Source organism: Ambystoma mexicanum, chromosome 4p (genome assembly GCF_040938575.1).
Source record: "Ambystoma mexicanum isolate Mex_15411 chromosome 4p, UKY_AmexF1_1, whole genome shotgun sequence".
NCBI lineage: Eukaryota > Metazoa > Chordata > Amphibia > Caudata > Ambystomatidae > Ambystoma > Ambystoma mexicanum.
In genome coordinates this window covers 650,726,419-650,742,160 of record NC_090927.1, presented here as the reverse complement: position 1 = coordinate 650,742,160, position 15,742 = coordinate 650,726,419, and positions in this window count along the sequence as shown.

The window sequence follows — 15,742 nt, the reverse complement described above, 5'->3', positions numbered from 1 at the left end:
GACATCAGCAGGGGAGAGGAGGAGAAAAAGCAGAAGTAAAGAGGTTTTCAGGTGCTTCCGGAAGCAGAGAGGATTCTCCTCAAGTTTCTGGGAGGCAGGGAGGCTGTTCCAAAAGGAGGCCCCAGCCGAAAAAAGAGATCTACCACCTACTCGTTCCCTGGAGAAGCAACTGACCCTGAGGGAGTTGGAGGCGGATGAGAGAAGAGCTTGAGGAGGCAGGTATTTAGGAAGAGAGAGTTGAAGATATTGAGGGACCAGGCCCCAGAAGGCCTTGTGGACGATGCAGAGGGTTTTGTACTCAATTTTCACAGCCACTGGAGCCAATGGAGAGATTTCAGTCCTGCAGAGATACAATGCCTGGACATGAGGCCAAGTACAAGTCTTGCAGTCCTGTTCTGGATGAGTTGGAGAGGGCGGAGAGTAGAAGCAGGCAGATTTAGAAAGAGGCTACTGCAGTAGTCCAGCCTAGAGAGAACCAGAGCTCTGGAGACAGTGAGCTTCTGGGGGAAGGAGAGTAAGGGAAGAATACCTCTGCAGAGGTGAAGCTGGTAGTGTGACTTCTTAGAGACATCAGAGATGTGAGGAGAGAAGGAGTGTGTGGAGTCAAAGATGACCCAGAGGTTTTTAGCCTCACAGGTGGAAGCAGGGAAAGGGCCAAGAGAGGCCAGCCAGACAGTGACAGGAAAGGAGGGGCTGGGCGTGCTGATCTCGTTCTTACTGGCATTATGGCAGAGATCATTGGCGGCACACCACTCCTGGATGGCAGACAGGCAGTCACAGATGAGAGATGGAGAAGAAGAAGTGGCTGAGGTTAGCCTGAAAATGAGCTGAGTGTCATCCGCATAGCCCTGGAAGTTGGGGCAGAGAGCGGCAATGCAGTGAGCAGGAAGTGCCAGGTATTGGTTGAACAGCCAGGGAGAGAGGTTAGACCCCTGGGGAACACCACAGGTAGAGATAGAGATAGAGGAGCGGAAGGACCCAAGTTGAACCTGGGAGGGTACATCAGAGAGGAAAGAAGTCAGCCACACCAGGCCCTTACCGGTGATACCCAGGTTATCGCAGATACGGTTGAGGACGATGGCATGGTTGACTGTGTCAAAGGCAGAAGAGAGGTCAAGTAAGATGAGGACACAAGGGGTGTTAGAGTCAAGGTTGGAGAGCAGGTCTTCACGGATGTTCAGGAGAGCAGTTTCCGTGCTTCTGGCAGCTCTGAAGCCAGACTGGTGATCATGAAGACAACCAACAGATTCAGTGTGGAGATTGAGTTGGGAGATGGCCTGCTTTTCCAAGAGTCTGCCCAGGAAAGGAGTGATGGAGATTGGGTGATAGTTAGCCGGGCAGGACGGGTCGGCAGAGAGATTCTTACAAAGAGGTTGCCCAAGGGAATGGGTCTGTGATGTTCAGACCTACTCCTCGTGTACATACTACGCGTGTCGGGCGTACGTGCCCTTCATCAGGTATGAGATGTAGAGGAATCTCTGTAAAAAACAGATACGTAAATACTAAATCAGGGATATATTCAATACATGTAGTTCAAATGACCTGTGAGGTAAGTAACTAAAAATAGCTGACCTGTGTGTTCAAAATCAGTTCCGGGTCAGAAAGTATTCAATGAGCCCCTCTCTCGAAAGAACACGGCATGATAACCTGTTCCACTGTTCCACTGAACAGGTTCTCATGCCGTTTTTCTTTCGAGAGAGTGGCGCCTGCTACCTTTTTTATATTTTTGGAAGGACCTTGGGGTTGGTTACCCTAAGTTACCTGGGGGCAACCAGACGTGGACTCCCTGCTCACTGTGCTCAGAGAGGCACAGCTCCACCTCACTGATGATGAGGCCGAAACACGTGTATGGGGTTGCTGTTGGTACTCTTGTTCCGAAGGGAATTGACATAGCATTTCGGTGCTGGAGTGCCCATGTGGGCGGGACAAAGACTGATATGCAAATGGTTATTTCCCATCTGTGAAAGGTACAGTGAGCAAAAAGCAGATGGCTGCAAACTCTCAAAGTGGTTAAAAACCACTGAACGGGTTATCATGCCGTGTTCCTTCAAGGGAGGGGTGCCTGCTACCTTTTTTGTAATGTTTAGAGTGAGCTGCATGACACAAAGCCTGGTAGTGACCTTAGTCAGAGCCCCGAATAAAAGGACACATATTGCAATGAGTTAATCTCCATGCTAGAAATCAGACAAACACATAAGACAGCGCATGAGAATGTAGAGATATAGAGATCAAAATGTCCGACAGCACGTCACACATAGCACTTGGTGAAAGAGGTAAGCGTGTTTTAATTCACGTAAATATTTTACCTAACGTGGAAACAAGGGGACTGTGCCCTGCCCCTGGGTCCTGATATCCAAATGTTCCAGACAGCTCTCACCATGGCCGGTAATATTACGCTCAGTAATGATAACATAAGAAAACATATTCATAGTGGCTCTTCCAGTATATGCCAGTAGTGTACAAACATTCTAATGTAAGCTGTCCCCTCAATGCCTGTTCAAATCTAAAGCTGCAGAAAGAAAACATGTTATTGCTGCTCCACAAATGTTTGCCCCAATCCCTGCACCATCAGGCAAGACTGCTTTTCATGTTGACTTTTCCCTCAACACCAGTAAAATATGCAATGCTACAGGAGGGACCATTTCCTTGTTTGGCTGCAGAAATGCCCCCCCTCCCCCACGGCCAATCATGTAAGATCACTCATGATGTTGGCTTTGTCCTTAGCACCAGTAAAACATGAAAAGCCACAGTAAGAACTAATGTACTTGCTGACTGCAAAGGTGCCTCCAAATACTCCAACACATCATATTGACCTTGCCCCAGTTTAGACACGGAATAACACTTATCGTGCTTACTTTACCAAATATTGGCGGTAAATAAATGCCATGTCGTGTAAGAAACTGCTAGACTTGTAGCTGCTACTAAGTGACCTGCTCAATTGTACGCAAACTGCATCTTATGCTTCTCTGTTTGTTTGTATCTCTTTTTATTTAACCAGTGCCATGATGCCTCCACGTTTAGGGATGCTCAATACATTCAGAAATAAATGCATAAATAGAGTGACTGCACCCAAATTCCAGTCTGGTCAGGTAAGAAATGCCATGCAACAGAAAGAAAATGTCCAGCCTGCCTGCCCCATTGTGCTATAAAATCCCCACCACAAACCCTCATGCATGTAATAATATTCATCAAGTTGGCTTTGCTCATAAATAGTAGCAAAACAGGTAAGAAAATGGTGATGCTCCAATGCCCAGTGCCTAGCCCCAGCCTTGCATGCACACATGCATACCCATTTGCCCACCAGTCACTCACCCAATGGCTGGTGAATATTTTAATTGTGGGGTGCACATTCTCACAACTATCTCACAGTGACTGAGTGTACTGAGTGAGCCTGAATCAACTGAGGGTGATTCAGGGGGGATGTCCCAATAATTTTACATACTCATCTTGGCTTTGGCATAATTCCAGTAATAATACTAAAAGAAGCTATGTCTAGACTGGCTCTGCCAATATACAACTTTATCCTCATGTTACAACATAGTCCTGTTGGCTTGGCCATAAAAAAATATATGCCACAATAAGAAAACATGTCCAAACTGTCTGCTCCAAAATGTCAGGATAGCTTAATAACACTTATCATGCGTACTTTACCGCAGATCCCCAGAAGACAATGCCATGCCACAGTAAGGAATTGGTAGAATGGCTGCTCCCAAATGCCAGTCTAGCCAAATAATAGCATTTATCATGCTTTATCATAGACACCCATTGAACATTCCGTGCCACTATAAGAAATGGCTGGACTGGCTGTACCAAAATGCCATTCTAGCCACACAATAACACATATCATGCTGATTTATTATAAATGCCAGTAAGAAATGGCTTGACTGGTTTCCTCAAAATGCCAGTCTAGCCATGTAATAACACATATCATGCTTGCTTTATGATGGATGGAAAATGCTATAGTAGCAAGAGAGAACCACCTCTCCCATAGACAGCCTCTCACAATCTCCTCACCTCCTGAGAAAATGAGCTCCTCAGTGGCCAGCCCAGCACAAACACAAAGGCACATGCATTCACAAAACATTTAATCACTCATTCTCACACCGCCAATACAACATACACTCAATCATTGACACACACCCATCCACTCCTTCACAAACATAATGACATAGTACATAACACATCCTTTACATAACACAACCTTGCATGAACACATGCAAGCAGACACACATACACCATAAACATCCCAAACCTGCACATGCATGTATACACAATCATAAAAAAAAAAAAAAAATGTATTTACCTTTTCCATGAATCCATGTTCCTTGAGGCAATCCAAGAATTCAGTTATGCGCTACATCAGGTCAGACAGAAACCAGGAAGCAGATGGTGTGGTGCTCCACCCCCTCCCCCCACCCGCAATGAGGGGGGCGGGGGGCTGGCACCTGCTATGCCACTGCCTATGTCAGAAATCGACAGCAGCTCAAAACTTGTAAAGCTAGATGTGTAACTGTTTCACATTGTAACTCGGACAAACATATTTAGCCACAGAGAAATGTGCATGGAAAATATGCCATGTATGCACATTATATGTATAACTGCACGGGATTCATTAAAACGCAACACCATAGTTTAAAGTGTTACTTAATACAGAAAACGATGCTGCCTGGTTCTCTTTGTTCTTTGCTCTGGATTTTTCTTTTTAGTCTTGCAAATTGTTGTCATCTTATTACCCTTATGTAGCAGTTCATTAGGTGTTGTGCAGAGCTTTGCTGAAAGCGCTATAGAATCAAAATGAATAACAATACAGATAATGTGCAATTGAACATTGTGATATATGGAATAAATCATAACCTTTCGTTTTAAAGAGTGGTTTTAATAATAAAAGCTTAAGGGGCTTTATTGGAACACCCCAGAAATAAACAGTATAAAGGAAACCATTACATAGATATTGCTTTGCTTTTTTGTATAATCTGTTATTAACATTGCATTGTAAGACTCATAAGACTGGAGTTATTGATTACGGAAAAAGATTGTCAGTTTGCAGTTGTTCGCTATCGACCTGCGCAAGGGCAGTGCCAAAACGGAAATTGATATAATACATTATTTTCGGTTACTTGAGTGATTGTTTATTTTACAGAAATGCGTATCTATACTTCATGACACGGAAAGTGCACGGATGATAGATACACGTGTGCCTGCACGTGCACACCTGTGCTCTGTTGACTACCTCTGTGCCAGACTGCCTTTTTTTGTCAGTGCAGGAGTTAATAGAGACAATTGTGTGACATGTGGAGCTAGTGTGGAAAGCCCAGTGTTCAGTCGTTCAAATATCTTTCTAGCACAGTTCAACATGCATTATTATTAATATACACCGAAATAATTCAGGCGGGCAGCGAAATGCCGCCCCACCTCTCCAAGGTGTGAATGCTTCTGGCAACATCATTGTCGCCCGCTTTAAGTGCAAATTAGACTCGGTATCCAGTCCCAGTGGGACAGACTACGCGGCGCTGCCTTCCCTGCGTCTTGTTTTTTTTTTATTAATATACATATCTCAACAACGCCTTTCACAACTGGCTCTAATTCATGCACTTCAAAAATCCTTGTATTGCCTCAAGGTATTCATAGTTTTAAAGAGGGTGTTTTGAGCAATTAAATGCAAACTAGTATATTGAAATCCTAAATATCCCGTGCAGGCTTACGGCGGCACTTGCATTAATGCACATAACGCCATGAAACAGCCTGTCATATTTAGCATCTTAAGAGAATCATACCTGCTAAAACAATCATTCTATGAAAAATGCGTAAAAACAATAACGATATAACGCACCCGACACCAAGAGCACCTGCTATCCCTACTGATTATCAGTACACCACTTAGTATTGAGACTGTATGCTTTACTGTAGATTTCCATAAGCATCACACTGACCCAAAAGAATGCATAACATTGCTATATAAACTTTAATTCTGGAAAGACGTACATGACAGATAGTTTGTTATCTTCTGCAATAGACTTCTTCACTCTGTATTTGGAATAGCCGTTATTAGGAAAGATACGAGAAGCCGTTTGTTTCTAACTTCTTATATTGTAACTTTGAGGCATCTGTTCAATGAGGCCGTATCCATGGGTACTTAAATGACACTATTGATGAATATGTCATTGTTGGAGTTGGAGGATGCATTGGCAGTTCAGCCATTGCTCGTTTGGGGGTTAAGTATCAAAGAAATGTGTAATATGTTGCAATACTTTCCCCCAGTTTCTTCATATTAATACAACTATGTAGTAAGAGAGGATTGAAAAACTAAATAAGGAAAAGAAGACGGAAATAATAAAACAAGGGTAACATAAGAACACAAACGCATAGATGGATTTGAAGAAGGGATAAGAAGGAAGGAAGGAAGAAGGAAGGAAGGAAGGGAGGGAGGGAGGGAGGGAGGGAGGGAGGAAGGAAGGAAGGAAGGAAGGAAGGAAGGAAGGGAGGGAGGGAGGCGAGACTATGGCAGACCAAATACCACGGTATGCATGAATATTTTAGAGTTCTGTTGTATAGATGGGAGCGAGAAAAATGTTTTTCAGACAACACATGAAACAATGTATTCCTTAAGGTCTTTACATGCATTACTAGTCCGTTGGCCAATGTTTGAAATATTGAAAAACAAACAACCAAACCAAGCACATAGGGCATACTGTTTTGTCTAGAAAACAACAGGGAAAGCTTCAAAAAGCCAGAGGACACGGTACAACCGCGATCTTCCTTTTAACCGTTAACAAGGAAACGTATGGTAGCACAACAACAACGGTTTTTTTAGGAAGGCAGGTATTCAAGGAGCATCTTAAGTATGCAAACAAATGAATCAATTGGAGTGCTCACACTCGAAACACAAAAAGGAGGGCCACCCGACTCGGCGTACCTCACCCTAAGGAAGAACACCCTATCCCTGGCGGGGGTGTCTATCCCTGGGTGGCGTGTGGTGTATCGCCTATCTAACAGATATAGAGGAGAGTTCTATCCCTCAACCTTCTATACTAGTGGCATTGACAAGGTGGTCGAATTGAAAAAAAATTAACTAAAAAGACCCCTTTCGGTCATGAGGGCTCTCATGACCCACCTTTAATCTCTTCTACACCAACAAAGAGACTTTGCTTCCTAGAAATTATTGGTTGTAGCACACTCACTACCACCGAGTGAGCTATATATATTTTTATAAGAGCCAATTTTTAGTCCTTCAGCCTTTGGCTGTGTTTTACTGCTTCACCTACCAGTGGTTTCTCAAGCTGTACTGTTTCAACCCCAACCACAGTGACCTACGGGCAGTATTAAAGTTGTACACTTTGGATGGAATACAAACAGTTGACCTGATTCACAGGCTGTACCCATGTTTAAGATCTAGCAGCCACAAGATTTAATCCACATTTTTGTTGAAAACTGCTATACCGCCTGGAGAATACCATTTTTTAGATATTTTTTTTTCAATTGGACCACCTTGTCTGCCTTCAGACACTGCCACTAGTATAGAAGGTTGAGGCGATAGGCGATACATCACACACCACCCAGGGATAGGCACCCCCACCAGGGATAGGGTGTTCTTCCTTAGGGTGAGGTACGGCAAGCCGGGTGGCACTCCTTTTTGTGTTTCGAGTGTGAGCACTCCAATTGATTCATTTGTTTGCATGCTTAAGATGCTCCTTGAATACCTGCCTTCCTAAAAAACCGTTGTTAATGTGCTACCATACTGTTTTGTCTCCATTACTCACTGTGCACGACTCTTTAGGGTCAACATAATTGTTTTTCATCTTGCTACTGTTGTCAGGTGGCACTGCTAAATGCTTTATTTTTCTAAAAATATTGTGATGCTTTGGAGTGCCCCTTTATATGTTATGGCAGCAAGACTGATCCCTGGCGGGTGTGATAGATATTGGAAGAGGGTGACATTTGATGTCTTGCTATTGTTAAATAAGATAGTTGTATTTAGCACAATACCCATTCCCTAACGAGTGTTAATCAATGCCATCTAGGTGAGCATCCCTTAGCATGGCAGCACTTCAATCAGAAACAAGTAAGGCCTTTGCGTGACTCAACTTCTCGTGCAGGGATCATAGTCTGCTCAAGATGGGCACGAGCACCTTTGCTGATTCAGTTCTGAAAAACAGTTTTTGCTAATACCCAATCTGGTCTGACTCCTCTGACTTCTCAATGCGGCGCAGTGTATTGTACACAGGAAGAGGACCATGGTACCCAACCTCACTTTCAACAATAAACCGAGGTTGGGTTGTGCAGACTCAGCCATGACAAGTTAGAGAATTTAGGAGGTCAAGGAGATTGCAACCTCAAAAACGAACGCATTCCGAGTGCCTACATTGACGAACTATGTCGTTTTAGCAGCATGCCTGTTACTGCCCTTTGTAAATGTAAACTGTGTTCCCATGGTTGCTGCAATTTAAAGGTATGGCCCTTCTCATTACGAGGGACGTATTCACTCTCGGTTTGCATTGAAAGGTTGATACTATGCAGACCTAGAGTTAGGCCTGTTGTGTTTCCGTTACAAGTGTCACATACATTCTCTGTTGGCATTGAATGGGTAAGATAGTTTATGGAGATACAATACTGTCCATTGTGTTTTTCCCATTACAGTCACATCAATTTCCATTACACGTGTCTTATTCATTCATATTGGAATTGGCGGGTTTGATCATCTACTTTTGGCATTCTGTTTTTCTTTTCCCTTATGCTCCAACACCTCTGTCATTGATAGCTTATATTCATAGTTATTGATAATGTGATTGATGCGCATCTTGTCCCCTTTTTTGTTTGCCTTTGATGACTCTTTTATGTAAATATGTCATGTTTTAAGTTCCATGATATATTTGGAGAAATGTTTCATTTATGTTACTCTCTAGTCTGAAATAGTTACACAGTTATTGACAGTTACAATGATATACAGTGTTGGAAGATGTTATGGTGCTCTTCTTTCTATGAGTAGACTGGTATATCCCCTCTAGACAATATTCAGTATTTAACTTCAATTATGGTAATTGTGAGCGTAAGCTTAGGGGATGTTGGATGGCACCCTTTAAATAATGTTATTCATTTACGTTCCAGCGTTCTTTTAATTTTTATTTCCTCTGTTTTTTTTACTTTGGTGTTTGTTGTGGCTATCTGTTTACTTTCGTTTGGCCGCCATGCTTGTGACGTCATCACATCCGATCATGTGAGTGGCTGACATTTTCATCCTTATATATCCTTCTTAATTTAGTATTTACCTTACTTTAGTTTTTTTTCCCTCTGGTTTATTTTTCATTTCCATTTCCATCGTTACCTTGTTGGTTGTGGTGGCTATCTGTTTTGTTTTTTTCTTTTTTCGCATGACGCTTGTGACGTTATTACGACCATCCTGTGATTGGTTGGGCAGTGGATTCTTTCTTTTGGCGTCCCACCACTGCTTGCCATTTCACTAAAATAACGTTCTATGTGCACGGCTGCTGTTATACACTGCTGTTGGGTACAAACACTTTGGTTTGAATCTTTAGAACATAAATGTCATTGGTTGAGCCTTTTTCTAATTGATTTTCTTCATTTTACTTTCAGATCATTCATCTCTGACATGGTGGCTTTATGTTTGCACAAGGGAAGTGATCTATTGACTTCGTAACACGGGGTGATTTATTTTTTTCAATATTGGGATTGTTTCAGATTTGGCTGCAATTTAGTTTTGCGAATAGATTGGGATTTTGAGATTCCCAGGTATGGTTTTAACATGTTCTGCTGAAAAAACGAATCGAAAAATATGGGGGCGGTTAAGGGGAAACAAGGGGTAGGTGGGTGTGGGGAATAGGGACTGGGGAACCCCCAAAATAAAAAATAAATAAAAAATATGCCAAAAAAACCCAGACAAACTCACAACATAGAACCGTTTTAAAATGTGTTTCAATATCGCTCGACTTTTTAGCATGGTTCTGATGATAGTGTCGGAGATATTTTTTGGAAGTTCGTTGTTTAGTTGATTTAATTATTTAATTGACAACATTTGTGTCATCAGTATTGGTATGACTTGAAAGACTCATTTATTAGTGTCCCCTTTTGGTGTTGCTTGATTTATTAGTTATATGGAAATTATATTTCCCTTCTGTTCTAAAATTAAGCTTATTGTTCATGTGATTATTCTTTCAACAACCCCTGAAGAAGGGAGTTTCCTCCCAAAACACGTTGTGTTCACATTTGGAAATTGAATAAAATGACCAAGGTATCAGCGGAGCCGGCTAGGAGGCTGGTCTTTCTCAGTTTTGGCCAAGAGACTGTGAAACCCACTTCCCTCATCAACACGAGCCATCAAGAGCTACTTTTCTTAAGGCTCTGAAAACCCATCTGTTCTGATTTGCCTACTAGTTCTTCTTCCCATTGTTCTGGTCTTCTAACTGTACTGCCTCCCTTAGCGCCTAGATGTGATGTGATTTTGTTAACCAACATTTAATTTATGGAACCACTTCATTATTGGAAACATTGCTGATATATATTGTTGTCATACTTTTGAACTGCAATCTATTAACAATTACTGTTTTCGCAGTATTGATGTATGCAGGGGATAGGGGTTTCCAATCCATTTTGGAAACCATTTATCCTTTGTAACCCTCCACAGTATAACCAATAACTTAAGTAAATCCATTATCTCATCCAAACCCTCTGCACCCAGAGCCCCATCCAGACACGACTTAGCCCTAATCACAACCTAGAGCTCAATTTCCAAGGCCTCTGACCCTACAAAAAGGTAGTAAAGACAGACAAATAGGTGTCACCCCTGCCATAGCACCTTTTGTTTATGTTCAGATGCATGTTTGTGATTTTTGGCAGAGCAAAGGAGTGGAGTACCACGAAACCACTTGGTTCAATTCCAACACAGTATTTTCATGCTGTCATGAAACCAATGGATTCCTGTGGAACGTGCCAGCTTTTTTACATTTGTATAAAGCAGGCAGATACCATAGGAATCCATTGCAAATACTATCTCACATGCCTAAATGGCATGAAGAATGAATTCAAGTGAAAGGGTGATTGCGCTTACTTTTAATGCATCCTTTTTAAAATTCATAGTGCAAATTACTAAAATAAAGCATGAAGGTGAACTCTTTGCATGTAAGTGCAAATGTAAGGGGTACCCTCCATGCAATGTATGCACATTTTTTAAATTACCTCCAATATCTATCCCATTGGTAGCACTGACCATGGAAGGTTCATGTCCAGCACTGCAAACCTGTCTACTGCACATCAGCAGCCAAATAACACCATGTCTTCCATTCAACCCCTTGCCATGGTTGCTACCCATGGTAGCACATGTCCTGCACTCCTGTCCCATGGTTCAAAGGTAGAAGAGCACTGTTACCCCCTTGCCCAACTAAGAATTTGCAGCATCCCACCCCATTTAATTGTATTGTATTGTATAAGGACTCGTAGAGCACAAACTATGGTCAAATGGCATCTAGGCATTGAGCAACGCAGATAGGGCAGAAACCAACTGGCCAGGTCACCTAGCAGGCTTCTACGAAACTAAAGATGATCAGTGAACTCATGAATGAACAACAGAAGAGAGTTCCATAGAGCAAAGCCTAGACTGAAACGCACCGTCCCAGGCTCCAGCCCTGCAGTAGCTTGCAACGTAAGTAGAACTTGTGAAGAAGACTGCAGGGTTCTAACAGGCTTATAAATAGCGAGCATTGTTCAAACACCTGGTCTCCTGTCAAAAGTATTAATAATGGTGAAGGAAAGTACATTTTGGTGGCTTGGAAAACAAATCATCCCTGCCTCTTATTCTGAGAACGACTATGCTGACCTTTGTGCATGCATGCTTCATTGGGAGTCACAGCCAGCTCATACAGGAACTGCCCTAAATGAATGCAGACTAATTTAATACATATCAAGTATATATTTGATAAATATATGCATTTACGTATCCATATGTACAATATCTGTAATCGATGTATATTTACAAATAAAGACACCAAAACATGGTGTCTTTCGTTGCATAGCAATAAACTACACTGGGTGGTGGACCTACAAGGAAATGCAAGATATGTAACTTTCATTGACATTATTAAACAAGATTTGAGAAGTGTTAATAATGAAGATTTTATTGGTATGCTGAACAGTAGTGCAATGTTATAGTTTTGTATATGCATTTTATTAAACGAATATACTGCTATAAACTGCGATGCACACAGCTACTACTGCGTTACTGATTAACAATACCTTTGGGCTCAAAGATATATTTACATACTCGACAGAAAAGACCCACCGAAAAAGTGCTACTTCACACCTTTGTAAGTGAATGGGAAACAAAAGGCCAGACCTTTCAAGGAGGCAATAACAAGGCTCCCCACGTTAACAGCAATGTGACCCAAGTCACTTTTACCAAACAAAACAACCACTGGGTCATCCTGCACTGCACAGTGTCTGCAGAGATAAGGAAAGTTTGTGGAGGGTGAATTGCCCAGTCCGAGGTTTTAAATTCATATAAACCCAAATTCCAAATTCTATGACAAGATTTGAAACAAGGACAAAATGCAGGGCTTGTCACACAAACTGTGCTTGACACACAATGTGCATCAATCACATTGCAGTTTACTAAGCAATTGTTAGGACAGAAATTTAAAATAGCTGGTGCAACCTGTGTGCAGCAAGGGAACAGGCATGCAACTGTTTCAATTAAGGTAAATATTACATTATATTTAATATTATCTGTAAGTGATTTCAATCCGGCACTTCACCTAAATCAATGCCTAGCCTGTAATGCACAACTGAAATGTATTTTGTGTCTAAAAGTTATTTTATTCTGAACGATGTACCACTCATATCACGCTCTTCTCTTGGAACCCCCCGGTCACACTGAACCAGGAATCAGCCTGGTTTGCAAAGTTAAAATATGTATTTATGTATTCACAATATAATCACACTATGTTTAATGGGTATACAATAATCACCAACGGGGTGATGTAACACTAAGCAATCTCTTTAATCACAAGGAGTAATAGTGAGCAAAACAATTCAGCACAGAAATAATACTTTTGTGTGGATGCAGATAAAATAGCAGTATGGTTACTATTTCCCCCTGCACTCCCCTCAACCCCCCAACACACAATGTAAAGAGATGGGAGGAGAGAGATCAGGTATTCAGGAATGCAGAATTCAAACAAAATGTCAATCCCAAATTCCCCCCAGCAAACACAAGAGAAAAACGGAATTGATTGGCACACTGTCAAAATGGTTTTAAAGTTATCTTGAGAATGGATTGTGCAAAAACACTAAATATGGTTTAAATTGCTGAAATTGTTTAAATTCTTGTGGGAGACACTTTAGATAGTTGCAGAAAAACACTAACAATGATTTAATACTAAGAAGCAATGTGAAATCTTAAAATGGATGTAGGGTGCAATCAAAAGCTGTTTTACACGTGCCAGAAATTTCCTAAAACAATATTCGCGGCAAACATTTCCACGCGCGGTTTTCGCAATTGCGGGAGAACTATATGAAACTATTTAGTTCTGCGGAAAGCCGAGGATGACAGCTACAAGAAGAAGTTGACATTTTGTTTCTAGCATAAAAATCGAGAAAGTTATGGATGTTTAAGTGGAGGATGTTTTCTGAGATAAGCGCAAGAATGGGAAAACAGGGATGCGCTTTTAAAAGACGAACAGGATTTCTTTACACTAGGGGATGACTATGAAGAAGCAAATACAACACGGAAGCACAGCCACTGGATCAGGGCGACCACCTGCCGAGGAGCTTGCCTTCTTCAGATGGAATATATCAACGCAACGATATTTTTAACAAGACTAGTACAAAAGGAAGATAGTAGGGATAAGATAGAGAGTTCAGGCAATTCAAAAAGAACAATGCAGGTTCTGAAAACAAGATAGGATAGATTTAAATAGGGATTGAGTAAGCCAGGTACATATGCTAGTGACACAGTTCTAGTCTATAGATACTCACTATACATGTTTTGAGCGGAACCGTCAGGAATTCAGGTCCATCAAGATTTCTGGTCAGGGATTCTGGTCAGGGATTTTGCTGGGCACACTGGACTGGACTGGGTCTGTTCACAGCATGACACAGGACTGGATCGGGTCTGCAATGGTTCTGGTCACAGCACAGCACAACTGGATTTGTTCTTTTGGTTATCGTAATAATTATTTTAGCAGGAAAGCAGTTACCGCACAGCCCAGCTGTTCCTTTTGTTCCCCTTAGGTTTCTGGGGTGGGTTCTGGAATCTTAAGGCCTAGCTGAAAATGGTTCAGCTATTCAATGAGCCTTTCTGCTTGCCAAGTTTCTGGAGTCTGGAGCAAGGAAGATGTATGGTTCTCTAGCAGGCTGCTCCGCCAGCAATCAGTAAGTGGGTGAATCTGTGTGTCTTTTCCTATCCTGAGCTGTCTTTATTTATGCTTATGATAAAGGGGTTGTGTGCTGGTTTATCCTAAGCGCGCCCCTTAGGATGGCGATTGGCTAGAATCTCTTCTCTCTCCCTTGATAGGAGGAGAGAAATAGGGTGTCACCTTGATGGTGTGAGTTTATGAGTCAGAGAATCCTCCCCTTCTCCCTTGGACACAAAACCTACTTTTAGTACAATACATATTAACATGTGTGCAATCTTTATAACAATGACATATATAGATTACATATTTTGTGTAGCAGATACTCCTCCAAAACTTGTCACTGTTGGATCTTGTGTCTGCTTTTTACAGAATGTTGTCCTTTTTGTCTGGAACACAATATCCAGTTTATCAGAAAATGTGTACAAATGTGCGCATTGAATATGGGCATACGTGTATGACGTTTCACGCTTTTGGCATAAATACATTTGGTGTAAAACCATATTTTCCGCTGTTACTTTCCAGAACATCTCACAGAGTTCTGGCGCCTCTTAAAACGTGCCGCCAAAATTTAGATTCACAAATCTGTTGTTTACATATTTTTCACAATTTTACACAGTAATTTATCAGTCTTTTAAAAATGTCCCTTTGGCCTTTGTTAAGCAACAAATTGTGGTTTCTCTCCGCCTCCTTCTTCTCCTGGCACCTCAGAAGCAGTCTCCTCGCAGTTCCTGCTGGGCCCGGTCATTTATGACTCTTCATTTAATGAGCTTGCAGGCATCCTTGATCTCATTCTACAAGGTACACTGGCTCGCCATGTGCATGTGGGATTTTTAGCGGGGGGGACTTGAACTCAGCTTGCTTATTTCGAGGGCAGGGTTCTGGTAGAAAACTAAAGTCCTCTGCTCCTACAGTCAGGAATGGCCAAAAATGGGTGGATTTCTTTCTTAACTGGGATATGCAGGTGGTCGACACACAAGATAAATTGTCTCCTTATACATGGTTGAGAGGTGGGCTGTTATCACACATTGACCACTTTATTTTTGTCCACCTCACTTTACAAAACTTCTGACCCAATTGTAATTAAGGATCTTGGTTTTGGGGATCATCTTGCGATCCCAGTGAAGCTAAATTTTGCCAACTGGGGATTTAAATCAAATCCGGTTCTGGAATTGGTAGAAACTGATAGATGGAACTCCTCAGTTTTCCTCCAGCTTGTCTGTCGGATGAAAGATGATCCTGTTTTAGCAATCATGATGTCCCAGTCTTATTATGATGCCGATTATATTGATGTTCACTTAACAAGCAGGATACATTTCCATATTCTAGAATTGACATAGCACCTTTTTGCCAATAATGTTGACCTCACTGTGCATGGCTCTCTG